This window comes from Giraffa tippelskirchi, chromosome 7 (assembly GCF_054371585.1).
Source record: "Giraffa tippelskirchi isolate mGirTip1 chromosome 7, T2T-mGirTip1v1.2.pri, whole genome shotgun sequence".
Classification (NCBI taxonomy): domain Eukaryota; kingdom Metazoa; phylum Chordata; class Mammalia; order Artiodactyla; family Giraffidae; genus Giraffa; species Giraffa tippelskirchi.
In genome coordinates this window covers 16245818-16266846 of record NC_137281.1, presented here as the reverse complement: position 1 = coordinate 16266846, position 21029 = coordinate 16245818, and the positions used below count along the sequence as shown (strand labels likewise).

Genomic DNA, 21029 nt, shown 5'->3' with positions numbered 1-21029 from the left:
CCCCATCTTGATTTTTAAAAATCCCTGGCCTGCAAGTGAGCACTTGTACATTGTTGGTAAGAAGGTAAACTTGGACAACCACTATAGAAAAAAGAATGGGAGACCCTCAAAAGTATAATTTATAGATTAATTATGATTGTCTATCAACTGATGCAACAATTTCACTTTTGGGCATATGTCCAAAAGAAAGAAAATCACTGCTTCAAAGACATATCTGTTCGCCCTTGATCATTGCAGCATTATTGACAATAGGCAAAATAAGGAAACAACTCAAGTGTCTGATAAAGGATGAATGTCATCCACATAAAGAAGATGTGATACATGTACAGAAAGGAATATTATTAAGCTATGAGAAATATGAATTCTGCCAATTAAGACAACACAGATGGACCTTGAGGGAACTACCATAAATGAAACAGGTCAAAGAGAGAAAGATAAATACTGTATGATATCACTTACATATGTAATTTTTTAAAATATAGACCTATAGAAACTGAAAGTAGAATGATGGTTGCCAGGGGCTGGAAAGCGGGAGGGAAAGGAACAAGCTGGTAAAAACTTTTTAAAAAGTAGAAAATTTCAGTTACAAGGTGAATAAGGTCTGAAGGTCTAATAACTACTGCTGCTGCTGCTGCTGCTAAGTCACTTCAGGCGTGTCCAACTCTGTGCGACCCCATAGACGGCAGCCCACCAGGCTCCCCCATCCCTGGGATTCTCCAGGCAAGAACACTGGAGTGGGTTGCCATTTCCTTCTCCAATGCATGAAAGCGAAAAGTGAAAGTGAAGTCGCTCAGTCGTGTCCGACTCTTCACGACCCCACGGACTGCAGCCTACCAGGCTCCTCCATCTATGGGATTTTCCAGGCAAGAGTACTGGAGTAGGGTGCCATCACCTTCTCCGAACATTGTAACTACCATTAACAATACTGTATTGTGAACTTAAAACTTGCTAAGAAAGTAAGTCTTAAGCACTCAACACCCCCCCCCCAAAATAAAGAGGTAACTGTGTGAGCTATCAGATGTGTTAATTAATTTGATTATGGTAATAATTTCACTGCAGACATGATACAAGTGAATAATCATAACAAAACAGAAAGAGAGTCATAGATACAAATAGTTGCCAAAAGGAGGGTAAGTGGAACAGGTGAGGGAGATTAAGAGATCCAAACTTCCAGTTAAAAAATAAGTGAATCACATTTATGTACATCATGGGGAATATAGTCAATGGTAATGAAATATCTTTGTATGGTGACTGATGAAACTAGACTTATCACAATGATTATTTTGTAATGTATAGAAATATCAAATCACTATATTGTGCACCAGGCATAGGTCAGTTATGCTTCAAACAAACTCATAAAAAAGAGATCAAATTTGTGGTGACCAAAGGATGGGAGTAGGGGAGGAGGAATTGGATGGAAGTGGTAAAAGGTACAAACTTCCAGTTATAAGATAATATATGAATAGAATAGATAATAGATAATATATGAATAGAATATTATGTACAATGTGATAATATAATCAACACTGCTGTAAATTCTATATGTAAATTGTTAAGAGAGTAAATCCTAAATCCTAAGAGTAAATCATCACAAGGCAAAAAATTTTTTTTCTTTTATTTTGTATCTGTATGTGATGATGGATGTTCACTAGATTTATTGTGGTGATCATTTCATGATGTATGTAAGTCTGATTGTTATGCTGTACACCTTAAACTTATGCAGTGCTATATGTCAATTACATCTCAATAAAAAGGGAAGAAAAAACACATACATACATATATATTCCTAGAATTGGTAACATGCATTTAGAAGAACACAGGGTACAATATCAACAAGCAAAAATCTAAGATATTAGCAAATGCTAGCAATGAACAATAAGAATGCCTATCTTTTTAAAATACCATTATAAATAGTTAAAAAAAAAAACTAGTGGAGTGTATATCTAAGAGATTATGTGTATGCACTGTCTATTTAAACAACAGCAGCTGACGAAAGAAATAAAAGAAGACTTATAAGTGTTCCCACGATTGTTAGTTGAAAGGTTCAACATCTCTCAAGTAGTTATGAAATTCTAATACTATTCCTATTAAAATACCAACAAGATTTGTAGATCTAGATAAACATAGTCAAAATAATTATGAAAAATAAGAATAAAGTTATAGAACTCACGTTACACAATTTTAAGAATCATTATAAAGCTACATTAATAAGACAATGTGGTATTGGCAAACAGATAAATGCATAGGTCAACAGAATAGAATAAGGAATGCAGAAAGAGGCACACAACAAATATGGTCAATTTATTTTAAAAAGAAGTACAAAAGAAATTTATGAAAAAAAATGGGCATTCATGTTGTTTAATTGGATCACTATAACCAAAATATAACTAATCTCAACTAAAACCTCATATCTTATACAGATATACTCAATACAGACCATAGAGCTAAATGTACATTGTAAATCTAACATTTAGAAGGAAACATAGGAAAAAATCCTCCTGAGTTAAGCAAAGAGTTCTTAGACATGATACCAAAAACATCTCCATAAAAGAAAAAAAAGTAATTTAGACTCCCTCAAAATTAAAAACTTTGCTCTGCAATGGACACTGTTAGAAAATAAAAAGATTAAGCTACAGACCCAAAGAAAATACTTTCAAATCACATATTTGATATCTGAATTCAAAATATACATGACCCTCAAACCTAACTGTAATTTTTTTAAAAAAACTATTTTTTAATGGGAGAAAGACCTGAACTGATACTTCACCAAAGGGGATGTACAGGTGGCAAATAAGCACATGAAAAGCTGTTCATTCTTGCAAAGATCATCCTCCACCTGCCACTGCTAAATGATCCCTCTGAAGGTGTCTGAAGCAACCTAAGACTCCTAGGCTCATATCACTCTTGCACCAAGCAGTGTCTCTCCTTTGCTGGGATTGATCAATCATCAGAGAGACTAGGAGGAGCCTGAACTCTTTCAGACCAACCAGCAGCCAGATGAGAACTGGCTTCCTCAACTAGCACACAACCTCCAATCAGTCAATAGAAGTAGAATGATAGAATAGGAGGAGGGGCCTGTCTGGTCTCCATGGTAATCCCTGGCAGACGGGAGTGAGGGACAGGCCCTATGTTACCTTAGTAGTGCCAGATCCATATGCCCTAATGGAGGTGAGGCGGGCAGGGAGAGAATTTATGGGGTGACAGGAGGGAGAAAGACAGTTAGAGGGAGTGGGGAATGAAGCCACAATGAGGGCTTCATTAGAGGGCAGAGAGGGTGTAGAGAATTATTCAAGGAGAATGGATTTTGGAGAACTGGAAGGTTGTAATTAGTGGAGGGAGAAGGAATTCAAAGAATCACCAAGCTCGTTTTAGAGACAGAGAGAAGGTGTTAGGAGGAACAGGTCAGGTCTTTAAAAGGGGACAGAGAAGAGGCTATGAGCGGACAAGGAGAGGACTTAGATTTATATTTGCTCAAAAAACATCTTAGAGGAGCCAAGTGAGAGGATATGGGGGTAGGAAAAAGGGAGGAATTTATAGTTGAACAATAAGGGTCATAACAGGACCATGACAGATGCTTAGGGTCAAAATGAATGGTATTATTATAAAAGGGACAAGCAGAGAGCTATTAAAGACATTAGAAGTGTCATAGGGTGAGAGCTTTTAGGGGGACAATGGAGGTTTTACACATGAAAAGTGTGTTAGCGTTGAGTGAAGGTCTTCTTAGTAGGGTGGTTTATAGGGACAAAGAGAAGGTTGCTTGGGGGACAATAAGGGTGTTAATGGAAACAAACTGTAACAGTGGGTCAGTTGAGGTACAGGGAGGTCAAGTGAGAGTCCTCAGGGTCAGTAGGGACTTTAGGGGAACAGTGGAAGGGGTCAAGTGAGACATGCTGTAGAGAGGAACAAAGTAGTTACAGAAGACAGGGAGGAGCTTGTAGGAGATGGAGAAAATGTTACAGAGAACAAAAAGGAGTTATAGGGCATCGGGGTGGGGAGAAGAGAGGGTCTGCGAGTTATGGCACAAAGGTATTTATTAGAGTGGGTAATAAGGTTTGAAGGAATATGGTGTGAGTTAGAGGGAGTCAGTGAGACTCTTAAAGAGTGTCAGTAAAGATTTTATAGGAATCAAGGACAGTCAAGGAAGGAAGTTACAGGGAATGGTAGCGTCCAGAAGCCATGCTGAGCCATCACTCACTCCCTCTCCCCAGGAATCTGAAAGTGTGTCTGACGAGGCCCCCAGTGACCACCTCTTGCTGGCGATCTTGGCCTATCTCCTGTGCTGTCCTTTAGGCACTGCAGCCTTGTACTATTCTTCCCAGGTGGGAATGTGCATTGTGTCAGTCCTCACCCTCCCCTCCCTCTCCACCCTGGCCCTGACCCTGAATCAATTTCATCCATGTTCTCCATCCTGTTGACTCAGATCCCACCCTGAGTCCTTGCAGCCTTCATCCCCACCCCCTACCCCCTCCCCGCTGCAGCAATAACCCTTTTAAGCCTATCTATCCCGGTTCTGTCTCTCCTCTCAAACTCAGACAAGGCGCCACAACCATAGGAATGAACGAGCCTTGGCAGCCGAGACCTCCCACAAAGTCTTCAGTTTTGCACTGGCGGGAATTATTATGGCATGCATTGCTGCACTCAACAGCTGGATTATATTAATAATAGCCACTTTTAAACGGTGACCTCATCTCCAACTCATGAAGAAAACCACTAAAATATACAACAGTTATTAACCTAGGCTCTCAGTATCCATATGGGCCAATGTCTGGTGTGCCAGGTGTTTTAACCTGAAGCACCTTGAGGTGGTTGATGGAGGAAGGAAGTGATAACTCAGGCCAGAGATCAAGACCAACCTTGGGACCCTGCTGAGGGGTGGGGGTCATGGGAGACAGTGTAGGGCACTTTTTCCCCAGGGCAGTCTCTGCTACTGCCCAAACACACACCACAAACCTGTTTATGTCAGCCGAGGGCCTTGACTGAGCTGCCTGACTTTGGGGATACAGCAGTCAACTTCAGATCAAATCCCCACCCTCTCAGAACTTATAAACCAGGGGGGAAGACATATTACCAGGTAGTGACCATCCACAGTGGACCTATCTGTAATCAGGGAAATCTAGTAGGGGATAAAGGAGGCTGGACCTAATCTGGGTACTTGTCGTCTATCAGAAAACTAGGGAGTCAAGCATCTGTGAGTGAACTGGCTAGAATTCAAGTCAGGTAAGATTGTAGAGAGCTCCCATAACAGTTACGGTCGCCTCCTCCTTTTTCCACCAACACCATTGCTTGGAAAATCCCGTGGATGGAGGAGCCTGGTAGGCTGCAGTCCATGGGGTCGCTAAGAGTCAGACACGACTGAGTGACTTCACTTCACTTTTCGCTTTCATGCATTGGAGAAGGAAATGGCAACCCACTCCAGTGTTCTTGCCTGGAGAATCCCAGGGACGGGAGAGCCTGGTGGGCTGCTGTCTTTGGGGTCGCACAGAGTCGGACATGACTGACGCGAACAGCAGCAGCAGCATTGCTTGTAATTTAGGCATCATTCAACAATACTTCCTGAGCACCTACTATTTATTAGGCATTATAACAGGAACTAGGAATGCAAAAGAGCAAAAGAAATCAGACCCCTTTCTGATGGAGCTTACAGACAGAGCTCTAAATAAACAAGATAGTTACAGGGAATGTAAATGCTATGGAGAAAAATAACACAGTGTAACAAGCTAGAGAAGTGCCAGTACCAGTCCACTGACTGTTAATGTTAATTACAACAAGCTAGGCAGAAATTTGGAGAAGGCAATGGCAACCCACTCCAGTACTCTTGCCTGGAAAATCCCATGGACAGAGGAGCCTGGTAGGCTGCAGTCCATGGGGTCGCTAAGAGTCAGACACGACTGAGCGACTTCACTTTCACTTTTCACTTTCATGCATTGGAGAAGGAAATGGCAACCCACTCCAGTGTTCTTGCCTGGAGAATCCCAGGGACAGGGGAGCCTGGTGGGCTGCCATCTATGGGGTCACACAGAGTCGGACGTGACTGAAGCGACTCAGCAGCAGCAGCAGCAGGCAGAAATTTACAGTAGGTGCATTGAAATTTACAGCAATTTGACAGTGTCATGGCCTCCAAGTATAAGATCAAGAGTTTTGTCCTCTTGAACAAGTATTACCCAAAAGGATCAATACATGACAGACTGGAGACATCAAAAACAGATCCAATGCCACAGTCAAAACTAGTTTGAGATGCACTGGGCTAGTGGGCACCGAGGTCTAGAAAGTATACTGTTTATAGAGTCCTGCTAGAGGCTGTAACAAATAAACCCCCTCAAATCAATAGCTCACAAGATACAAGTTTATTTCACACTATCACAACCTCAAAATGTGGGCTAGTGACCCACATATAGTTCACAAATCCCATCTCCTTCTGCTTGATGATTCCATCTCCAGAGGGCTCAGAGTCCTTTGAACTCAGGTGGAAGAAGACAGTAAGACATTTGCTTTTTAATTTCATTTATTTTTGCCTGTGCTGGGTCTTCATTGTTGCATGTGGGCTCTCTCTACTTGTGGTACATGGGCTTTTCATTGCAATGGCTTCTTTTGTTGCAGAGTAGGGGCTCTAGGGCATGCGGCCTTCAATAGTTGTAACACACAGGCTTAGATGCCCTGTGGCTTGTGGGATCTTCCTGGACCAGGGATAGAACCCATGTCCCCCATCTTGGCAGGTGGATTCTTAATCATTTGACCACCACAGAAGTCTTCCACCAGCTTTTTAAAATCCCTGGCCTGAAAGTGAACACTCATACACTGTTGGTGGGAATGTGAACTTGGACAAACACTACAGAACACAGGATTGAGGACCCTCAAAAATATAATTTAAATATTAACTATGATCGTCTATCATATGATGCAGCAATTTCACTTTTGGGCATATGTCCAAAAGAAATAAAATCACTGCTTCAAAGAGATATCTGCTCTCCCTTGATCATTGCAGCGTTATTCACAATAGGCAAGATAAGGAAACAACTCAAGTGTCTGACAATGGATGAATGGATAAAGAAGATGTGTTATATGTACAGAAGTGAATATTATTAAGCCATGAGAAATATGAAATTCTGCCAATTAAGACAACACAAATGGACCTTGAGGGAATTACTATAAATGAAATAGGTCAAATCAGAAAAATATAAATACTGTATGATATCACTTGTGTAGAGAATATTTTTTTAAAAAAAAACATAGAAACTGAAAATAGAATGAAGGTTGTCAGGGGCTGGAAGGTGGAGGACAAGCTGGTAAAAAAACGTATAAAATTTCAGTTATAAGGTGAATTTGGTCTGAAGGTCTAATATATAACACTGTAACTATGGTTAACAATCCTGCATTTTGTACTTAAAAATTTGCTGAGAAAGTATATCTTAAGCATTCAGCACTCCCCCAAAACAATCAAGAGGTAGCTGTGTGAGCAGATAGATGTGTTAATTAATTTGATTATGGTAATAATTTTACTACCAACATGATACAAATGAACAATCATAACAAAACAGAAAAAGAGTCATAGATACAGAAGGGGGTGGGGAAATAAGTGGAATAGGTAAGGGAAAACTAAGAGGTACAAAGTCCTAGTTAAAAAATAAATGAATCACATTTATGTAAAGCATGGGGAATATAGTCAGTAGTAACGTAATATTTTTTATGGTGATGGATGATAACTAGACATCACAGTGATTATTTTGTTCTGTAGATAAATATCAAATCACGATATTGTGCACCAGGGATAGGTCAATTATACTTTAAACAAGCTCATTAAAAAAAGGAGACCAGATTTGTGGTGACCAAAGGAACGGAATGGGGGAGGGGGTATTGGATGAAAGTGGTAAAAGGTATGAACTTCCAGTTATAAGACAAATCATTACTGGGATATAATGTTGTTACTGTTGTTCAGTTGCTCAGTCATCCGACTCTCTGCGACCCCATGGACACACCAGTCTCCTCTGTCCTTCACTATCTCCCAAACTTTGCTCAAACTCATGTCCATTGAATTGGTGATGCCATCCAACCACTTTATCTTCTGTCGTCCCCTTCTCCTCCTGCTTCAGTCTTTCCCAGCATCAGGGTCTTTTCAAATGAGTCAGTTCTTCGCATCAGGTGGTCAAAATATTGGAGCTTCAGTTTCAGCATCAGTTCTTCCAATGAATGTTCAGAGTTGATTTCCTTTAGGATTGATTGATCTCCTTGCTGTTCAAGGGATTCTCAAGAGCCTTCCCCAGCACCACAGTTCAAAAGCATCAATTCTTCAGCATTCAGCCTTCTTCATGGTCCAGCTTGCACATCTGTACATGACTACTGGAAAAATTATACCTTTGACTCTACAAATCTTCATCAGCAAAGTAATGTCTCTGCTTTTTAATACACTCTCTAGGTTTGTCATAGCTTTCCTTCCAAGGAGCAAGCATCTTTTAATTTCATGGCTGCAGTCACCATTCACAGTGATTTCGGAGACCAAGAAAATAAAATTTGTCACTGCTTCCATTTTTTCCCCTTCTCTTTGCCACGAAGTGATGGGACCAGATGCCATGATCGTAGTTTTCCGAATGTTGAGTTTCAAACTAGCTTTATCACTCTCCTCTTTCATCCTTATCAAGATGCTTGTTAGTTCCTCTTCACTTTCTGCCATTAGAGTGGTATCATCTGCATATCTGAGGTTGTTGATATTTCTCCTGGCAGTCTTGATTTCAGCTTGTGACTCATGCAGCCCAGCATTTTGCATGATGTACTCTGCATATAAGTTAAGTAAGCAGGATGACAATATACAGCCTTGACATACTCCTTTCCCAATTTTGAACCAGTCAGTTTTCCCATGTCCAGTTCTAAATGTTGCTTCTTGACCTACATACAGGTTTCTCAGAAGACAGGTAAGGTGGTCTGGTACTCCTATTTCTTTAAGAATTTTCCAGTTTGTTGTGATCTACACAGTCAAAGGCTTTTGAGTAGTCAGTGAAGCAGAGGTATATTTTTTTCTGGAACTTCCTTGCTTTCTCCATGATTCAACAAATGTTGGCAAATTGACCTCTGGTTCCTCTGCCTTTTCAAAACCCAGTTTGTACATATGGAAGTTCTTAGTTCACATACTGCTTAAGCCTAGTTTGAAGGATTTTGAACGTAACCTTGCTAGCATGTGAAATGAACACAGTTGTACAAGTAGTTTGAACATCCTTTAGCACTAGCCTTCTTTGGGACTGGAGTAAAAACTCTTTCCTGTCTGCTGGCTGAGTTTTCCAAATTTGTTGACATGTTGAGTGCAGCACTTTGACAGCATCCTCTTTTAGGATTTTAAATAACTCAGCTGGAATCCTGTCACCTCCACTAGCTTTGTTTGTAGTAATGCTTCCTAAGGCCCACTTGACTTCACACTCCAAGATGTCCAGCTCTAGGTAAGTGACCACACCATCATGGTTATCCAGGTCATTAAGACTTTTCTTGTATCAGTTCAATCATTCATTCATGTCTGACTCTTTGTGACCCCACGGACTGCAGCACTCCAGGCCTCCCTGTCCATCGCCAACTCCCAGAATTTACTCAGATTCATGTCCATTGAATCAGTGATGCCATCCAACCATTTCATCCTCTGTCGTCCCCTTTTCCTTCCTGCCTTCAATCTTTCCCAGCATCAGGGTCTTTTCTAAGGAGTCAGTTCTTCGCATCAGGTGGCCAAAGTATTGGAGTTTCAGCTTCAACATCAGTCCTTCCAATGAATATTCAGGACTGATTTCCTTTAGGATAGACTGGTTGAATCTCCTTGCTGTCCAAGGGACTCTCAAGAGTCTTCCTCAACACCACAGTTCAAAAGCAACAATTCTTCTCTGCTCAGCTTTCTTTGTAGTCCAACTCTCACATCCATACATGACTACTGGAAAAACCATAGCTTTGACTAGGTGGACCCTCGAGGCACTCCTGGAATTGATCAGTCACCAGAGAAAGTAGAAAGAGCCTGAGTTCCTTCAGACCAATCAGCAGCCACGTGAGTATTTGGCTTACCCTAGTCATTACACGGAGCAGCAGTCATCACACACAACCTCCAATCAGCCAATAGAAGTAGAAAGATAGACTAGGAGGCGGGGCCTGCCTGGTCTCCATAGTAATCTCTGGATAGTGAAGGAAAGGCTCTATGTAGCCTTGGTAGTGCCAGATCCAGTTGCTCTAATGGGATGTTTGAAGGGGCAGGGAGAGAATTTACGGGGTGACAGATGGGAGGGAGAGAGTTACAGAGGGTGGGGGAAATAAAGGGGGGAAGGTTCATAAGGGGACAGAGACACTTTTATAAGTAAAGAAGTATCTAGAGGGAGCACAAGTTTAGGAGAATAGGGAGGTTGTAATTAGTGGTGGGAAAAGGAGTTCAAAGGATCACCAAGTTGGTTTCAGAGGTAGAAGGTTTCAGTGGGAGACAGGGCAAGTCTTTATAAAGGGATAGAGAAGAAGCTGTAAGTGGAAACGGAGCAAACTTTAGTTCACAGTTGGTCAAATAACAGAGGAGCCAAGTGAGAAGTTATGGTGTGAGGGGGAGAAGGGAGAAGTTTATGGATGAAAAATAAGGGTCATAATAGAATCATGACAGATTCACAAGGACAAATGAGTAGTAGTATTATAAAAGGGACAATGAAATGAAATGTTAGTTGCTCAGTCATGTCCGACTCTTTGCAATCCCATGGACTGTAGACTGCCAGGTTCCTCTGTCTTTGGAGTCTCCAGGCAAGAATATTGGAGTGAGTTGCCATACTCTTCCCCAGGGGATCTTCCCAACCCAGGGATCAAACCCACATTTCTTATGTCTCCTGCATTGCAGGCAGATTCTTTACCATCTGAGCCAGCAGGGAAGTTATAAAGGGGACAAGCAGAAAATTATTAAGGACATTAGAAGTATTATAGGGACTTCCCTGGTGGTCCAGTGGCTTGCTCCAAACGCAGTGGGCCTGGGTTCGATTCCTGGTCAAGGAACAAGATCCTACATCCTGCAACCAAAAATCTGAAGAGTCACAACTAAGACCCAGCACAGCCAAATAAATAAGCGTTTTTAAAAAGACATTCAAAGTATTATAGGGTGAAAGATTTTAAGGGGACAATGGAGGTTTTACACATGAAAAGTGTTGAATGAGGGTCTTCTTAGGTGGGTGGTTTATAGGGACAAAGAGAAGGTTGCTTGGAGGACTATGAGAGTGTTAATGGAAACAAAGAGTAACAGTGGGTCAGCTGAGGTACAGGGAGGCCAAGTGAGAGTCATCAGAATCAGTAGGGACTTTAGGGGGACAGTGGAAGGGGTCAAGTGAGACAAGCTGTAGAGATCAGCAAGCAATTATAGGAGACAGAGAGGAGCTTACAGGAGAAGGGGAAAATGTTACAGAGAACAAAGAGGGATTCTAGGGCATGGGGGTGGGGTGGGAGGTTGCTACCAGGTCTAGTGATCAGGGAGGTATTAAAAGAGAGAGGGTGATGTTAGGGGGAGACAGTGAGAGTTTGCAAGGGTTAAGGGGTGGTCAATGAAGAATTTATAGGAGCCACAGAGAGATGTGTTGGTGTAAAAAGGGAGGGGGTCAGAGAGAATATGAGAGACCAGAAGCTATACTGAGCCATAACCCACTCCTTCCCCAGGTGTTTGAAATTATGACAGAGGCGTCACCCAGCGAGGATGACATCATGCTGCCAACCGTGGCCTGCTTCATGTGTTGTCCCTTATGCATGGCAGCCACGTTCTACTCTTCCCAGGTGGGAATCTGCATCTTGCGAATCCCAGCCCTCCCCTCCCTCTATCTGACTCTGACCCTGAATCGCCTTCTTCCTTGTCCTCCTTCCTGGGATTCAGGCCCCTACCCTGGGTCTGTACACTCCCAATGGCTCACCCCCATACAATAACCCTTATAAGCTCATCTATTCCCATTCTGCCTCTCCTTTCAAACTCAGACAAGATGCCACAAAAATAAAATGAACAGTTTTGCAGGGACAGTGGAAGGGGCCAAGTGAGGAATGTTATAGGGGTGTGCAAGGAAGTTAGAGAAGATGGTGAGGAGGTTGTAGGAGGCAGGGAAAGGGTTATAGAGAACAGAGAGGGATTAGAGAGTGTGGAGGTGGGGGGCGGTAAATGAGTTCTAGGGGACATCAAGGTATTATAGTAAGGTTAAAGGGGGTATGGTGCAACTAGTAGGAGTCAATGAAACATTTTTAAAGAGTGTCAGTAAAGATTTTATAGAAACCAAGCAGGGTGAAATGTAGGCGGTATTGGGAATCCTAGAGTCCAGAAGCCACACTGAACCATAACCCACTTCTTCTCCCCAGGCTTTTGAAATTAGATCTGACAAGCCCCCAAGCGACCACCTCTTGCTGGCGATCTTGGCCTATCTCCTGTGCTGTCCTTTAGGCACTGTGGCCTTGTACTATTCTTCCCAGGTGGGAATGTGCATCGTGTCAGTTCTCACCCTCCCCTCCCTCTCCACTCTGGCCCTGACCCTGAACCAGTTTCATCCATGTTCTCCATCCTGTTGACTCAGACCCCACGCTGAGTCCTTGCAGTGCCTTCACCCCCTCCAAGAACCCTTTTAAACCCTCTGTTCCTGTTCTGTCTCTCCTCCCAAACTCAGACAAGGCGCCACAACCGTAGGAATGAGCGAAACTTAGCAGTCAAGACCTCCCACAAAGTCTTCAGTTTTGCTGTCTCAGCAATTGTTTCGGGATGCGTCATCATACTCCTCACCATGACTGTATTCCTAACAATCTTACTTAACCGGTAACTTCCTCTCCAGGTCACGAAAAAGCAACCAAAAAAATATACACAGTGTATCTAACCTTGGCTCTAGGTATCCTTTGGGGCCAAATGAGACTCCTGCCTCTCAGTGTCTGGCATTCTGAGTGCTGCCAACCTGAGCCAGTGCCATAAGGTGGTTGTTGGGAGAAAGAAAGTGGTAGTTCAGGCAGCCCCTCAAATCAGAGCTCAAGACCTTCCTAGGAACCCGCCAAGATGTGGGCCATGGGAAACAAGGTAGCATACTGATTCCCCACAGCAGCCTCCCCTCTGTCCACATTCATGCATTGATGCCATAAATCTACTTATGTTGACCAAGGACCTAGACTGTGCTGCATGACTCTGGGGACATAGCAGTCATCACTTGAGATCAAACCTTACACCTTCAGAATCTCATAATCTAGGTTGGAAGACAGACATATCACTAAACAGTGACAGTCCATAGTGATCCCATCTCTAAAGGGGAAAACTTAAAGAGAGGGATTGTAGGAGGTTGGACCTAATCTGGGATACTTGAGGGTCTATCAGAAAACCAGGGAGTCAAGAAGCTGTGAGTAAACTGGCTAGAATTCAGACCAGGTAGGATCATAGGCAGCTTCCATGAGAGCTATGGTTGCCTCCTCTCTCCACCAACACCACTGCTTGTGATTCAAAAATCAACAATACTTTCTGAGCACCTACTATGTATCAGGCACTAGACTGGGAAGTAGGAAAGCAACAGAGCAAAGTAAATCAGGCCCCTCTCTGATAGAGCTTAAGTTCTAGTGGGAAGAAAACCATAAACAAATAGACCTCTAAATAAACAAGATAATTACAGGGAACCATAAATGCTATAGAGAGAAATAACAGAGTAATAAGCTAAAGCAATAATGCAATGAACATTGACAGCTGGTCCATCAAACTGCTAATGTTCATTATAAAACAGGTGCAGGAATTGGCAGTAGGTACTTTGAAACTTATAGCAATTTGATGTCATCATGACCTCCAAGTATAAGATCAAGAATCTTGTCAAACAAAGTATAGACCAAAAGGATCAATCCATGACAGATTTAAAGTGAAAGTGAAAGTTGCTCAGTCATGTCCAATTCTTTGCGACCCCATGGACTATACAGTCATGGAATTCTCCAGGCCAGAATACTGAAGTGGGTAGCCTTTCCCTTCTTCCTAACCCAGGGATCAAACCTAGGTCTCCCACTTTGCAGGCAGATCCTTTACCAGCTGAGCCATATGGGAAGCCCAGGAATACTGGAGTGGGTGTCTATCCCTTCTCCACTGAATCTTCCTGACCCAGGAATCAAGCCTGCAATGCAGGTGGATTCTTTACCAACTGAGCTATCAGGGAGGCCCTCCATGACAGATTGGAGATACCAAAAACAGAATCTATGCCACAGTTGCAAATAGATTGAGACGCACTGGGCTAGTGGGCACTGAGGTCTAAAAGGTATATTGTTTAGAGTCATGCTAGGGGCTGTAAAAATAAAACAAAACCCTCAAATAATCAGCAGCTCACAAGATACAAGTTTATTTCACACTATCACAACCTTTCCATGTGAGTATTTATAGTGACCCATAGATTAAGCCAGGGATCCATGTTCCTTTTATTTGGTGATTCCACCATCTCCTAAGGGCTCAGAGTCCTTTGAGTCTGGGCAGAGGATGAAAGAGTTAACACCTCCACTTGTTTCTTAATATCCTTGGCCTGCAAGGGAATCCTTGTCCACTGTTGGTAGATTGTAAACTTGAACAACCACTATGGAAAATAAGACATGTGTGTGTGTTTAGTCGCTAAGTTGTGTCCAACTCTTTTTAAACCCCAAGGACTGTACTCCATTAGGCTCCTCTGTCCATGGGATTTCCCAGGCAAGAATACTGGAGTAGGTTGCCATTTCCTTCTCCAGGGGATCTTCCTGACCCAGGGATCGAACTCAAGTCTCCTACACTGCAGGCAGATTTTTTACCATTGAGCCACTAGGGAAGACCAGAAAATAGGATGGAGGTCCTCAAATATTAAAATTATAACTACATATGATGTAGCAATCTCACTTCTGAGTATACATCCAAAGGAAATAAAATCACTATCTCAAAGAGATATCTGGAGTCCCATATTCATTGCAGCATTATTCATAATAGACAAGACATGGAAATGAACTGTGTTCATCATCAACTTAAGAAATAAAGAGGAGCCCCCAACTAAAATAAATAAATTTATAAAAAAAAAAGAAATAAAGAGGATTTGGTATCTATATACAAAGGAAAATTTTTAATCTGTGAGAAATATGAAATCCTGCCATTTGAGACAACAGATAGACCTTGAGGGTATTATAAAAAATGAAAAAAGCCTGACAAAGACAAGTACTATATGATATCACTTACATGTGGAATCTTGAAGAAAACAAACTCATTAGAACAGAAATTAGAATAATGGTTGCCAGAGGGTGGAAGGTGGTGAGGAAAAACAGATAGGCTGACAGGGAATTCCCTGGTGGTCCAGTGGTTAGAACTCAGTGCTTTCACTGCAGAGGCCACAGGTTCCATCCCTGGTCAAGGAACTAAGATCCCATAAGTGAGGCCACACAGTCCCCCAACCAAAAAAAAAGGATAAGCTGGTAAAAAAAAAAAAAAAGTACAAACTTTCAGTTATATGATAAATAAGGTCTAAGGGGCTAATATATAATATAGTAACTGGAGCTAACAATACCATTTGGTATACTTATAATTTATTAAGTGTTCTCCCAACCCCCTCAAAAAAAGTTGAATAAAAAGGAAACTGTGAGCTGATGGATGTGTTAATTAACTTCAGTATGGTAAAAATTTCACTGTAGACATGTATATCAAATCACCATGTTGTACATTTTAAATATATTACAATTTTGTCACATACACCTCAATAAAGGAGGGGAAGGGTTTTGAAATAAAGCTTTGGTCTTAAAGTAACACACATCACTTTTTTCTTAATCACTTTTGTCTCAGTCTTGTACAGAAGTAGTCTTATGGTCTCAACTGGATGTAGGGGCCTCTGAGATGAAGCCCCCAGACAGATCCGCAGAACCTTCCCAGACCCTGAGACGAAGCCCAACTGCAGGATGTCCAGATGCTGGCTGAGAAGCCAGCAGCAGCCAAGGACACACAGGCTGCACAGACGTTGAAAATTCAGGGCAGCCTCTGGCTGAGGATCACCCAGGTTCCTCTGCTGCCCCGGTCAGCTTTTCATCGCAGGCATCCTGGCTTGCCTCAGTTCAGTTCAGTTCAGTCGCTCAGTCGTGTCTGACTCTTTGCGACCCCATGAACCGCAGCATGCCAGGCCTCCCTGTCCATCACCAACTCCTTGAGTCCACCCAAACCCATGTCCATTGAGTCGGTGATGCCATCCAGCCATCTCATCCTCTGTCGACCCCTTCTCCTCCTGCCCTCAATCTTTCCCAGCATCAGGGTCTTTTGCAATGAGTCAGCTCTTTGCATCAGGTGGCCAAAGTATTGGAGTTTCAGCTTCAACATCAGCCCTTCCGATGAACACCCAGGACTGATCTTCTTTTGCCTCACCTCTCTCCAAATGCCTAGTACACCACACCCACTGTGTCCCAGCCTCAGGGCCAGCACCAGCCTCTGGGGAGCCCTTGTGTGAGTCAGAAGAGGTGCCCATTCACCTGGACAACTGAAGCAGCTCCCATGCACTCCCCTGCCAGGTCAGGTCATGAGCAATGGGTGCAAAACCGAAACAGCTCTAGATGGCAGCCCTGCCAACCACTGTCACTGACCCCCATGTGCTTCTTCCTCCATGCCCTTCCCCCCAACTGCAGACCCAGAGAGCCACCCTCCAGGGAGACGTGATCTGAGCCCAAGTCAGCTCTGCCACCACCCTCTGCTTCAATGCCTGTTCTGCCCTCTGCACTTTCATTACCTTGTTCTTGATCGTTTTCTATTGCAGTTGTGGTCATAGCCCTGGACCAAGACTGATAGACTCATCTTCATCTCAGGCAGTAGGAAGAGGAAGAGTGGGGGGGAAATGAAATGCTTACTCCATTTTAAGACACTTCCAGGAAATTTTACACACACATCTATTCTGTTGTCATCACATTGGCCAGAATTTAGCCACAAGGCCTCTGGCTACCTCCCAGGGAACCTGGAAAATAGTCTATTCCAGGAGGCCAAGTACCTAGATAAAATGAGAATTTAAGGCCTGGGGACTACCTATATGTGCCACCTTAATTCTAGTCTGGAGGAACAAGTATACCTGTGATAGTTTTTGTTTGGAAGACTGAACAACAGGAATGAAAACTGGAAGAATTAAAATGGCAGTTGGAGAATGTGCATTGGTATGAATCTAACCAACTTCCAATCAATCTCATAAAAACCCAAGATGGAAGTGTATGCGATTACCACATTGAGTGCAAAACCTTGTACTGGCTTGATTTTATCTAGCCTCGAGTATTGTCTGTCCATGACTTGATGTTATGTTAGAAAAGATTTCTGCTGGTTAACACGAAACAAACAAAAAAGCCAAGATGAACAAAGTTGTTCTCTTCTCTGTGGCACATTTACAGTGTCCATGTGCTTTTCAGTGTGTCTAATTACAGCTGGAATTGCTCTTATCTGCATCAGCTGAGGAGGAGGGCAGGGCAACCCACTCCAGTATTCTTGCCTGGAGAATCATATGGACAGAGATACCTGGCAGGCTACAGTCCCTAGGGTCACAAAGAGTCAGACGTGACTGAATCGACTTAGCACGGCATGGCACATGTCGGTTGAGAAGGTTGAGAGTTACTCAGGTTTGAAGTTGGCTGCACTGTTCTTAAAATTTACCTGAAATATTGAGTCAATTCTGTGTTTTTAAAATATAGGATGGATCATTTACAATCTGGGGTCATGGAAATTCAGATTTATAAACACAAAATGTAATTCCCAGGCATTTGTTTTTTTTATTTTTCATTGGCATATAGTTGATTCACAATATTGTGTTAGTTTCAGGGGTACAGCAAAGTGATCTAGTTATTCATATATCTATTCTTTTTCAGATTATTTCCTCATATAGGTTATTACAGAGTATTGAGTACAGTTGCCTATGCTATACAGTAAGTCCTTGTTGATTATCTATTTTACATATGGTAGTGTGCATATGCCATTTAGTTTTTTAAACCCTAAAGAAAAAAATTATTTTGCCTTTAATCTCTTTTTTACTTACAGAATTTACTCTGTTGCTCTTTTATTAACTTAATCTTTCAGAGCTTTATCAAAGTATAATTGACAAGACTACACGATATTTTAAAATACAATGTGATGAGTTTTGACACAAGTAATACACCCATGAAACTATTACCACAATCAAGATAATGAACATATTCATCACCTCCAACTTATTTCTCCAGCCACTTTGTCATCCTGCCCTTCCATCTCTCCCCAGGTGACTGCTGCTGCTGCTAAGTCGCTTCAGTCATGTCCAACTCTGTGCGACCCCATAGACGGCAGCCCACCAGGCTCTGCCATCCCTGGGATTCTCCAGGCAAGAATACTGCAATGGGTTGCCATCTCCTTCTCCAATGCATGAAAGTGAAAAGTGAAAGTGAAGTCGCTCAGTCATGTCCGACTTTTCACGACCCCATGGACTGCAGCCTACCAGGCTCCTCCGTCCATGGGATTTTCCAGGTGAGAGCACTGGAGTGGGGTGCCACTGCCTTCTCCGCCCCAGGTGACTACTGATCTGTTTTCTGTTGCTATAGATTAGTCTGTATCTTTTAGAATTTTATGGAATTCACATAAAACTGGAATCACAAAGTATGTGTCCTTCTTTTCTCTGATATCTTTCAGTCAGCATAATTATTTTGATATTCATCAATGCTGTTCCATTATCAACAGTTTATTCCTTTTATCGCTGACTACTTCATTATATGATTATGCCACAGTCTGTTTTTCTGTTAACCTGTTAGTGGACACTATGATGGTTACCAGTTTTTGCCTAATACAAATAAAGCTCTGTGAGCATTCAAACACAAGTATTTGTATGGGTATGTGGGTACATGCTTTCATTCCTTATAGATAAATAACTAGGAGTGGGATGGCTAGATCGTATGTTAGATACATGTTTAGCTTTTAAGAAATTGCCAAAGTGTTTTTCCAAAGTGGTTGTACTATTTTACATTCCTATAAGCCATGCATGAGAGTTCCAGTTGCCCCACATCTTTGCCATGGTATGGTTAGTCTTTTCATTTTAGCCATTCTACTAGTTATATAATGATATCTCACAGTGATTTGAACATGCCTTTTCCTAGTGACTAATACTATTGAGTATCTTTCTGACTACTTATTTACCATCAATACTTGGTGAAGTGTTTGTCAAATGCTTTGCTTTTTTTTTTTTTGGCCTCAACAAGTAGCATACGGGATCTTAGTTCCCTGACCAGGCATGGAACCTGTGCCCCCCTGCAGTGGAAGCACAGAGTCTTCACTAGACCACCAGGGAAGTCCCTTGCCCATTTTTATTGGATTGCTTCCTTTCTTTTTTTTAAAAAAAATATTTATTTATTTGGCTGTACCAAGTTTAGTTCCCTGACCAGGGACCCAACCTGGTTCCTCTGCATTGGGAGTGCAAAGTATTAACCACTGGACCAGCAGGGAAGTCCATGTTTCTTTTCTTATTATTGAGTTTCAAGAGTTCATGATACATTCTGGAATCAAGTCCTCTGTCAGATTTTCCAGCCTGTACCTTGTTTTTTGTTTCTCTCAACAGTGTCTTTTGAACATTGGAAATTTTAACTTTGATAATGGCCATTTTGTCAATTTCTCTTTTATTACAGATCATATTTTTGTTGTTGAATCTAAGAAATCAAGGATTTCTTAAACCAAGGTTTCTCTTAACATCCTCCTCTAGAAGTTTTATGGTTGTAGTTTACATTTAAGTCTAGGATCCATGCTGGGTTCATTTTTATTAGATGCAAAGTATGCATCTGAGTTTACTCTTCTGCATGCATGCATGTGTGTGTGCTGAGTCATGTCCAACTCTTTGCGACCCCAGGGATTGTAGCCAGCCAGGCTCCTCTGTCCATGGGATTTTCCAAGCAAGAATACTGGAGTGGGTTGCTATCTCCTTTTCCAGGGAATCTCCCTAACCCAGGGATTGAACCTGAGTCTCCTGCATTAAAGGCAGATTCTTTTACCACTGAACCACCAAGGACACCACATACAGATGTCCAATTATTCCAGGGACATTTGTTGAAAAGATTGGCCTTCCCCACTGAATTGCCTCTGCATATTTTTTAAAAATTCAAATGCTCAGATATGTTAAGATCTAGTTCAACTAAAAATAGGTTGTACCCTACCACTGATCCATTTCTCTATCTTGAGATTAATACCACACTTTTTCATTTTCCATGCCTTATAGTAGGACTTGAAGTCAAGGAGTGTGACTTCTCCCATTCTGTTCTTCTTTTTCAAAGTCATTCTGGCTATTCCAGTTCTTTTTTATTTACGTCTGAATTTATGAAGAATCTTATAAACTTCTAAAACAAATTTTAAAGGCCTGTGAGTATTTTCATTGAAATTGCACAGACTGTATAGATAAATTTGAGGAGAACTGACATCTTAGCAGGGCTTCCCAGGCGGCGCTAATGATAAAGAATCTGTTTGTCAATGCAGGAGACATAAGAGACGCAGGTTGGATCCCTGGGTCAGGAAGATCACCTGGAAGAGGGCATGTCAACCCACTCCAGTATTCCTGCCTGGAGAATCCCATGGACAGAGGAAAGCTACAGTCTATACAGTCACAAAGAGTTGGACACAACTGAAGCGACTTAGCACACACACACAACATCTTAGCAATATTTTATTTCTTTCTATCTGTGAGCATGGTATATCTCCCCTTTTACATAGGTCTTCTTTTAAATCTCTCAGCAATGTTTTGTAGTTTCCAATGTACAAATATGGCATATCTTTTGTCAAATTCATCTCAAGTTATTTAATATTTTTGACACCAATATAAATGGCATTCTTTAATTGTGGTAAAATACATATAACACAAAACTTACCACCTTACAAATATTAAATGTACAGTTTGGGGGTGTTCAGTACATTTCATATTGCTGTTCAACCAATCTCCAGAACTGTTTTCATCTTATAAAACTTTATCTCTATACCTATTAAACACAATTCCCACTCTCTTCCTGCCACCAGCCCCTAGAAATCACCATTTTACTTTCTGTCTCTACACATTTGACTACTCTAGATTCTTTTTATAAATGAAAATCATAGAATATTTGCCTTT

At 41.8% G+C, this 21029-nt stretch overlaps 1 protein-coding gene and 2 long non-coding RNA genes across 12 annotated transcripts in view; 2 read left to right on the top strand and 1 right to left on the bottom strand.

Moving 5' to 3' along the window:
• Nucleotides 1–21029, bottom strand: part of ATP4A (ATPase H+/K+ transporting subunit alpha) — a 120184-nt gene that overhangs the window by 82485 nt on the left and 16670 nt on the right. The gene's annotated exons all lie outside the window — the stretch shown is intronic.
• On the top strand, nucleotides 1610–6954 carry LOC145515784 (uncharacterized). The gene is made up of 3 exons (XR_014061007.1): nucleotides 1610–3168; nucleotides 4209–4319; nucleotides 4533–6954. It is a non-coding gene; the product is annotated as an uncharacterized LOC145515784 (long non-coding RNA).
• LOC145515781 (uncharacterized) lies at nucleotides 10124–12821 on the top strand. 2 transcript variants are annotated; one of them, XR_014061002.1, is made up of 4 exons: nucleotides 10124–10167; nucleotides 11635–11748; nucleotides 12316–12426; nucleotides 12618–12821. It is a non-coding gene; the product is annotated as an uncharacterized LOC145515781 (long non-coding RNA). The 2 variants fall into 2 exon arrangements; XR_014061003.1 differs by lacking the exon at nucleotides 10124–10167 and adding an exon at nucleotides 10193–10751.